The sequence below is a fragment of the Chrysemys picta genome, chromosome 1 (assembly GCF_011386835.1).
Source record: "Chrysemys picta bellii isolate R12L10 chromosome 1, ASM1138683v2, whole genome shotgun sequence".
In the NCBI taxonomy this organism is placed as follows: domain Eukaryota; kingdom Metazoa; phylum Chordata; order Testudines; family Emydidae; genus Chrysemys; species Chrysemys picta.
The window spans coordinates 154,004,630-154,014,532 of NC_088791.1; positions in this window are offsets into that span (position 1 = coordinate 154,004,630).

The following is a 9,903-nucleotide window of genomic DNA, read 5'->3' on the forward strand; positions in this document are numbered from 1 at the left end:
TCTGCGTTCGTATAGCACTTAGCACAATGGGGTCCTGGTTCATGACGGGCTCCTAAACTGCGATACAAATAACAACTATATCTCCAGAAAGTGGGAACACAATCCCTCAGATGGCGTGTGCAGCACTGGTTCAAGAGGGAACTGTTCTCTAACCTCTAAGGTCATTTCAGAATTGAGGGAGGCATGCGGAGGGCAGTGATAAAAGCCCAAGCTGTAATCAGAATGATGTGATTTTAAGGTCAGATTTCTTGGGAACCACCAGGGGTAGGACAGATCTGCTGTGTGCGGTTGCTAGCTTTCCACTGGTGTACTGTTTTAGTTTATGTCCCTGGTTGTTAATGAGCTAGGAGATATCAGATCTTAAAACAATCATTGATCTCTCCAAATACAAGCTACCTACCTGACAAGTAAAGATTTCTTTAGGCATTCCAATCACCGTGGTCCAATCCGTCACACAGGCAGAGTTTGGCGTCAACTAATGCTTTGCATCTCTACGGTTAGTGCCTTTCCAGCGGAGTATTTCAGACAGCTCACTTTACAAGCAAATATCCTTTTGACCAGCTCTGCCAGTGTGCATCACTGGTTGCTTCACTTCACTGGTCTGTGCCCTTGTTTTACAATGGGGATGGTAATGCTACGGTTCCTCAAAGGAATGTTGGGGAAACTGAGACACAGAAAAGTGATTTCCAAGGTCACTCAGCACATCAGTGGTCAAGCTGGGGTGAGAACCCAGGAGTCCTGCTTCATGATCCCCTGCTCTGACTAGTGGACTGTATTCCTTCCCTTGTTTCTCAATTGAAACGTTTTCTCTTAACTTCCAGTTCCTATTATTTTCGTCCTTGCTGTTTGTTTTTTTCTAACATCAAATAACAGGAGGGGAGAGATGAGCAATGACTTTGTGTTCTCTGCTCAGGGACACCAACCAGCCTGAGTTGTCTCGTTTAGCAGCTTGGCTGTTTTATTGATTTTCAGTAAGATACGGATAATCACATTAGGGGAGATAGAGTATACAAATACACTCATGGAGGCCAGGAGGGAGGGGGGTCAGCCTCTGGGTTCTGTGATGCAGCTCCCAGTGCCAGGGATGAGGAAGAACCTATGTTGCCATTGTGGCCGGACAAGTGGCAGTGAACAGGGAAGGTTTATGTAGCATGTGCCTGGGTTGTAATAGTACTTTCCCCTTCACCCCTTACCTGCCAGGCGGCAAGAGAGCCTTAGCTAGGCTGGGTACTGTGCATAAACAGCTGCACCGAGCACCAGCAGATGGCTCCTTTATGGCTGTTGAAAGATACCAGTCTATTTGATAACTGGGATGGTGGGTGGAGCCCACCAAAATCAGGAAAAGGCCGCCCCCCTTAGATGTGTGTTGTGGCAAGAGATGCACCATGCACCATTTTGACAGTCCTGGAGACTGACATCCTCTCTCCATCTGCCTGTGCTGCATAAATCAGATGCAAGCACAGTGTATCTCACCCCTGACTTGAAGGACAGTCTCTAGGGATGAGAGGGAAGTTCAGTCTCAACGCTCAGAGCCATTCAGTCTTTGGCCTCTGCCAACAAGGGGGCCCTGTAGTGGCAATGGTCTTTGCTGCGGACATATTGTCTGCAGATCAGACACAGAAGGGAACCTATAACACATGCTCGCACCTGGGGGTTACACTTGCGGGAAGGAACCACATCGTCTAGGCTGTGGTGTCTCTTTAGGTGGAAGAGAATTAAACTTAACTGTGAAGAAGGTAAAACAAGCTTTAGGAAGGGGAAGCTGCCTTCAGCCAGGGTACGGAAATAGAGCAGGAGACATGTTTCTTCAACAAGTCTGGGCCCTGTCATTCTGCTGCTGAATCTGTTTGACTGATTGACTCAATTACATCTTTGGTTTGAAGTGATTATGCACCTCTGTGTATTTACCAAACCCTGTTGCATCCAGACTTAAAATGAAGCAACTTGCTGAAATACGGAGCAGGAGCAGAAAAAAAAGACACAAAACAAAGATACCATACCAGGCAGTCAATTCCCTCCTCAAAAATCCTTATGGTTTGGATCAGTTGGTCTAACAGATTGAGTTCAGTAGAATGCTGTTATAAGACCCAGTGTGTGCAATACCTCTTCAGACAATTGCAGCTAGACAATCACTACATACAGCTCCACAAGAACATACAACCTACCTGGGACAGTCTCAGGGAAGAACCGTTGCCATCTTGCCTAGTGGAACTCATTCTCTGCTTGCAATTTAGTGTGGACGCAGGTCTGTGGGGTTATCAGCTCCAATCAGCTCTTCCAAATGGGACCAGCCTTAAACACAAATCAGAGTATTTACTGATCATTAGCTGAGCAAAGTGAGGCCCAACACTCAATTATCTGTTTGTATCTAATGTGATGTGATAACTTTGGAACATGGCATCTGATCACTTCCAAAACTTCAGGGAATGTTCTATGCATCAATGAGCAGAACCCAATTGATGTTGGTGAAAACCAGAAGGAGAAAGGGAGCGACGCATGGAATCCCTGGCAGCTGGTTAGCAGACCAAGTGGCTTCAACCACCTCTATAATTGTTTATAGAGCAACGAATCCCTTGATAGCAACCATTAACACGCTAGCATAACAACACCCCCCAGCTCAGCTCTGCCCTTTTCCCCAGGGGAGCTGCAAATGCTGACACTGTGAGTAACTTTATCTCTTAGGGTACATCTTCACTACCCGCCAGATCGGCGGGTAGTAATCGATCTAGCGGGGATCGATATATCACGTCTCGTTAAGACGCGATATATCGATCCCCAAACTCGCTCCCCGTCGACTCTGGAACTCCACCAGAGTGAGTGGCAGTAGCGTAGTCGACGGGGGAGCCGCGGCCGTCAATCCCGCACCATGTGGACCCCAGGTAATTTGATCAAAGATACTTCGACTTCAGCTACGCTATTTGCGTAGCTGAAGTTGCGTATCTTAGATTGATCCCCCCCCCCCAGCCCTCAGACAAAACTGTCATGTCAGTTTTATTTTACACATCATCCAGGCACTCAGTCTAGATAAATACACTGCCCTCTGGGTGAACATTTAACTGAGCCTTTTACTTCTCAAGAGTAACAGTGAATAAGTTTGGGAGCAGTTAGCCATTCTTTGATTGATTCCCATCTGATCTTTCGCCTTAGTACCAAAGAAAGATAAAATACCATAGTTTCAAATGATTGCAAGTAGTTGAGGTTCGACACTTACCAACAGCTCATTCTGATACTCCCATAGAGTAACTGCATGTCTCTGTGTCATCGTGCCTCAGTGAGTCACAGCTGAGGATGCCAAATTCAGGACAAACTGCTGAGAAATTGGGCAGATTCATCCCAAACTGGTGGTTATTCTCTCATTAGCTTATACCAAGCCAGTAACAAAAGTAAGTTTCTGTCTCACCACACTGGTTAACAGGAAGTCAAAAATGCAGTTTCCTTAGGCATTCCAGCTCTAGTCTCACCACCCAGACACTGGACTCTATGATGAGTGGTTACTGAAAAGCAATGTCATCAAACATAGGGTTCTTCTAATCCCAAAAGATCAGCCACTTAGCCAAGTCAATATATAGCTCAGATCTTACCCAATAATCACACTGATGCCAATCCTTTAGTAACTAAAAGCTAAAGGTTTAATAATAGAAGAAGAGAGTTAATAATGGTTACTAGATCATATACATACAAACAACTGCAAGTCCTTATGTCAGGTTTGTAGCAGTGATGTTACAGACTGCTAGCCTGTAAAGTCTCTGGTAATTTCCAAGAGGTTCATAGAATCATAGAATATCAGGGTTGGAAGGGACTTCAGGAGGTCATCTAGTCCAACCCCCTGCTCAAAGCAGGACCAATCCCCAATTTTTGCCCCAGATCCCTAAATGGCCCCCTCAAGGATTGAACTCACATCCCTGGGCTTAACAGGCCAATGCTCAAACCACTGAGCTATCCCTCCCTGCAAGGTTGATAGGTCCTCAGTCCATAGTTCAAAATGCTCCTTTTAGTTGTAAATCCACAATCCAGAGAATCAGGGCAGGAAAGAGGCAAAATGGAGATATCTCAGGGGACTTTTATATCCTCTGCCATCTGCCTGGAAATTTACTGTCTCACAACAAAGCTCACAGCCCAGTTTGTGGAAAGTTACTGGCCCAAGATGGAGTCCAGGGTCACAGGAGCATATCACATGTCCTTACATGCTTTGATACTCACAGGAACAGCCATTGCCCATATTCTTACTGAGGGATCCACAGGAAGGCTTACTGGGTGGGATGAGTTTCTTCTGTGGCCCATTGTTAGAATGAAGAGTCCTTAGTGGGCCATCAACACATAGCTATATGGCCTTGATGTAAATTTTACCTGGTGAGTGTTACCCAGGAATACAGCACATGTGTAAGCTACCAGTGCATAGTCAATATTCATAACTTCAGATACAAAGATAATACACGCATATAAACAGGATAATCACACTTAGCAAATCATAACTTTTCCATTGACACCTTACATGACATACTTTGTTCAAGATTTGTTGCAACTGTATAAAGTGGTAATATCAATTAAATAAATGGTCGTATTCAAACATACAGAATCACACGCTGGCAGGCTGAAGTTGGACATATCCTAAGCATGGTATTGTCTAGCTTTTGTTCAATGAGTCCTTGCACGGTCAGATGTTACTGACTCAGTCCAGCTCTGTTATTCCCAAACTAGCCATTCTCAGCCCTCTGCAGGGCAAAAGCCCTTCCAGCACTGCTTCCCTGGCCATCATCCATATCAGCCCTTCCTTGGCCCAGCACCTCTCCGACTGCCACAAACAGAACTTACAATTTCTGACTCCTAGTTCCACTCCCTGCTTTAACCACATGACAGTGCTGGGGGCGAGTGAGAGACTGTCTCATGAATTTGGTCACACATGGGTAAGTGTCTTCTTGCTGCCAAGCACCAGGCAGAAGCTGTATCTCTCACCTTCCCAACCCCCCAGGACTATGAGGCAGGGAAAAGAACCTCACAACCAACAAGAGAATTAATGTAATTAAAAATTAATATCAGCATAATTACTTAAATATCTTTAAGAGGCAAAACCAGGCTGCTGTCTGATCAGCAACGTGGGGCTGACCTTTCTGGCTCCCTGCCCCAGGGATCATTGTCAGTTTTAATAAGCTTTATCCCATAGCCACAAATGAGACTAATTGAACAGTACTGCAAAGGCTGTTTCTAATCAGGCAGGAACAGCTCACCATTTCACCCTGCGGCTTTCTCAGCAACTCCTCGCTGCCTGTGTTAGCAAGAAGGAGCCTGGATGTGACAAGGAAGTGGATTCGGGTGACCCGGCACATTGTATCAGCTGTCGCATGACAGCCTTTCTATCCAGCTGTGGTGCGTGAACCGGCTGGGTAAATGCGGGTGGCTGATTGTCTTGTAGATGTCTGTGGGTTGGGAGGGGATGGCATAATGGGCCTGAGTATCAGGTGTGAAGCAAGAGCATCCAGCTTCTCTGGAAGCACAGGCTTGAAGCTCATCAGTTCCATTTCAGCCCTTTGTCCTTCTAGTCAGACATGCAGCATTGGTTTAGAATAGGGCTGTCGATTAATCGCAGTTAACTCACGTGATTAACTCTAAAAATTAATTGCAATTAATCACACTGCTAAACAATAGAATACCAATTGAAATGTATTAAATATTTTGGGATGTTTTTCTACTTTTCAAATATATCTATTTCAATTACAACACAGAATACAAAGTGTACAGTGCTCACTTTATATTATTTTTATTACAAATATTTGCACTGTAAAAATGATCAACAAAAGAAATAGTATTTTTCAATTCATTTCATACAAGTACTGTAAGTGCAATCTCTTTATCCTGAAAGTGCAACTTACAAATGTAGTTATTTTGTTACATAACTGCACTCTAAAACAAAACAAAGTAAAACTTCAGAGCCTACAAGTCCTCTCAGTCCTACTTCTTGTTCAGCCAATTGCTAAGAGAAACAAGTTTGTTTATATTTACGTGAGATAACCCAGCCCACTTAATTACAATGTCACCTGAAAGTGAGAACAGGCATTTGCATGGCACTTTCGTAGCTGGTGTCGCAAGATATTTACAAGCCAGATGTGCTAAAGATTCATATGCCTCTTCATGCTTTGGCATGTTCCAGAGAACATGCTTCCACGCTGATGATGCTCATTAAAAAATAATGTGTTAATTAAATTTGTGACTGAACTCCTTGGGGGAGAATTGTATGTCTCCTGCTCTGTTTTACCTGCCTTCTTTCATATATTTCATGTTTTAGCAGTCTCGGATGATGACCCAGCACATGTTCATTTTAAGAACACTTTCACAGCAGATTTGGCAAAACGCAAAGAAGGTACCAACGTGAAATTTCTAAAGATAGCTACAGCATTCGACCCGATGTTTAAGAATCTGAAGTGCCTTCCAAAATCTGCGAGCGATGAGGTGTGGAGCATGCTTTCAGAAGTCTTAAAAGAGCAACACTCTGATGCAGAAACTACAGAACACAAACCACCAAAAAAGAAAATCAACCTTCTGCTGGTGGTATCTGACTCAGATGATGAAAATGAACATGCGTCAGTCCACACTGCTTTGAATCGTTATCAAGCAGAACCCATCATCAGCATGGACGCCTGGCCTCTGGAATGGTGGTTGAAGCATCAATGGACATATGACTCTTTAACGCATCTGGCATGTAAATATCTTGCTACAACAGTGCCATGCAAACACCTGTTCTCCCTTTCAGGTGACATTGTAAACAAGAAGCAGGCAGCATTAACTTCTGCAAATGTAAACAAACTTGTTTGTCTGAGTGACTGGCTGAACAAGAAGTAGGACTGAATGGCTTGAAGGCTCTAAACTTTTATATTATTCTATTTTTGAATGCAGGGTTGTTGTTTTTACATAATTCTACATTTGTAAATTCAACTTTCATGATAAAGAGATTGCACTACAATACTTGTATTAGGTGAATTGAAAAATACTCTCTGTTTTTTACAGTACAAATATTTGTAATAAAAAATAAATATAAAGTGAGCACTGTAGACTTTGTATTCTGTATTGTAATTGAAATCGATATATTTGAAAATGTAGAAAACATCCAAAAATATTTAAATAAATGGTATATTATTATTGTTGAACAGCGCAATTGCAATTAATTTTTTTAATCACTTGACAGCCCTAGTTTAGAACTTTCTCAACACCAAAAGAGTTCCTCCTCACTATTTAAAAAAAAGAGAAACTGACAAAAGGAATTAGAAACTTAGATCCCAGTAATACCTTTGCGCCAGTCTTGGCAATGCCTGTTGTGGGCACTCGGAACAGCTCCCACTCTATTCTGTGCAGGCCTTGCCAAGTCCAAACCATCTCAACCTCTGCAACCTCCATCCCCCTCAGACACCTCATCTCCATTCCCTCATCCACTCCTTGAAAGCCATCTGTAACTCTTCCACGACACCTACTCCAGCCCAATCCCTGTTCTGTTCCAACCCACCTGCTCCTCCTCTATTTTAGCATCTAACAGGGGGAGGGATAGCTCAGTGGATTGAGCATTGGCCTGCTAAACCCAGGGTTGTGAGTTCAATCCTTGAGGGGGCCACTTAGGGATCTGGGGCAAAATCAGTACTTGGTCCTGCTAGTGAAGGCAGGGGGCTGGACTCAATGACCTTTCAAGGTCCCTTCCAGCTCTAGGAGATAGGAAATTAAATTGAGATATCCTAAGACATAAAGAAGACACCCCTTTTACATACAGCACACAAATGTGTTCTTACACATTGCAAAATGTCAAGTACAGTACTGTACAGCAGAGTGCAGGACAACTAGAAAGGGCAATATTAAGGCACATGGTTAGGAATCAAGAATTCCTATACCCAGCTCTGCCACTGACTTGCTGTGAGACCTCGGAGAAGTCGCTTCACTTTTCTGTGCCTCAGTTTTCCCATTTGTAAAATAGGGATAAGTCTGAGCTATATCCTGTGGGGGCACTGCAAGTCCACATAAGTACAAAGCATTATTACACAGCATCCTTCAGCCCAAGGGAGTGCTTCACAACACACAGCCCCACTGAAATGCAGCCATCACTGAGTTGGAAGGTAGCAGTCAGCAGGTGCACAGCAGAACAGAGGGAGCAGAGAAAAGTCTGGCCAAGGATCTAGGAATGAACCCCTCCCACATGAAACATCAGTGGGATCTAATGTCTAAGCACAGCAGATCAGACCTTGGGATTTAAGTTTTTTTCTAAAGGACCCACCTGATGAAAACTGCTGTGTATCTAACTCGGAAGGACGAAGGGCTAAGATAAAACCGATGACCTTCACATCTGAGGTTTGATGAGAGTGTTTGGATGCTTCAAACTTGATACTTAGACCCCTAAGCCATCCCTTTGGCTAGAATGTGTTATACATGGTGGAAAATATTGAGGCTGAGATGTTCAAAGCTGTCTAATGGATCTAGATGCTCAATTCCCATTAATTTCAATGTGAACTGACTGAGCATCCAAGTCATTTAGAAGCAGCTTTGAAAATCTCAGCCTTGAAGTTTAAATAAGCCAGGTCAACAACACAACGAGCCCCCTCCATAGAAACTACGATTACAAAGTGCTCTGTGGAGTATTCATACGCATACAGGCATAAAAAAACTGCAGGGGTGGGGGCCTGAGCAAGGAAGAGGGGAGGGGTTTTTCTGCTGCACTTTTAATGAGATAGAGGTAGTGAGACAGAGACCTATTGAAACTGTCAGAAGCGTTAGATGTCAGTCTGTCTCTTGCCTTCACAGCTCTCATTCCTTATCTGTTTAATTAGACTGAATGGATGTAGAAATAACAGGGCTGACAGCTTTCATCTCTCACCTCACAGCACAGAAGCCACTGCATCTCCCATCTGATATGCCCTAATGGGAAGATGGAGGTGGATGATCTTGTACCCTCTGCCCTTCATACAGTGGCAGCTCCAAAGCAGAAAGAGCAGAAGCCTTTTGCTATGGTAGGATGTTAACTCTTCTTTATCCCCTTTCATGCCAGAGCCAGGTCTGTCTATAACCAAGTTATCAGAGGGTTTTAAACTCCACTCCCTCTTTGTCTGATCGCTGTTACCATGCCTACGACAGGTACAGACTGGATGGCAGCATGCGCTCTAAAGCCTTCTCCAATGTGTGCATAGGCTAGCTGCATTACTGATGAGAGATGACTCTACTAGTGAATTATGCGGGTCACCTCAAAGCCAGCACCGATTAATCCTTTGGACTGCTCTGCACTATCATCAATTCTATGCATCCTGTCCATGTCTTAGGCTGTCTACATTGGCAATTGAACATCAAAACTTTTGTCTTTCAGAGTTACCACCTCCCCCCCGCCCCCCCAAGAGACAAAAGTTTTGCCGTGACAAGTGCCAGTGTGAAGAGTGTGGTGTCGGCAGGAGCGCGCCTGCCGACAACACAAATGCCACTCGTTGGGGGTGGAAGTTTTTTGTCGACAGGAGAGCCGACAAACAGCAGCTACACTGCATGACTTTTAGCTGTATGGCTGTGGCAACACAGCCATGTCGCTAAAAGCTTTGTAGTGTAGACAAAACCATAGAAAAACTATTTCAGACACAACTGAGAAGGGGGTTAAATTTTTTATTGGAGATGGTTTTTATAGCCTTCTGCCTGCAAGGCCAGGTCATGACTGAAAATGAGCAGGACTCATTAAAAAAAAAAAAGAAAGAAAGAAAAGAGCTACTATTTAAAGCACCTCTAGAATTTACCAAACATTGATTTTCTATCTATAAGAGTGTCATGATTTTAAAGCTCTCTGGACCAGCCAGGTTTAGAAGGAAATTGTCCATTCAGTTGGAAAGCTGGAAACCCCCCATTTCTAGTGGGGTACAACTTCTGTTAACCTGCAGGGTTACATGATATCTGCCCTTA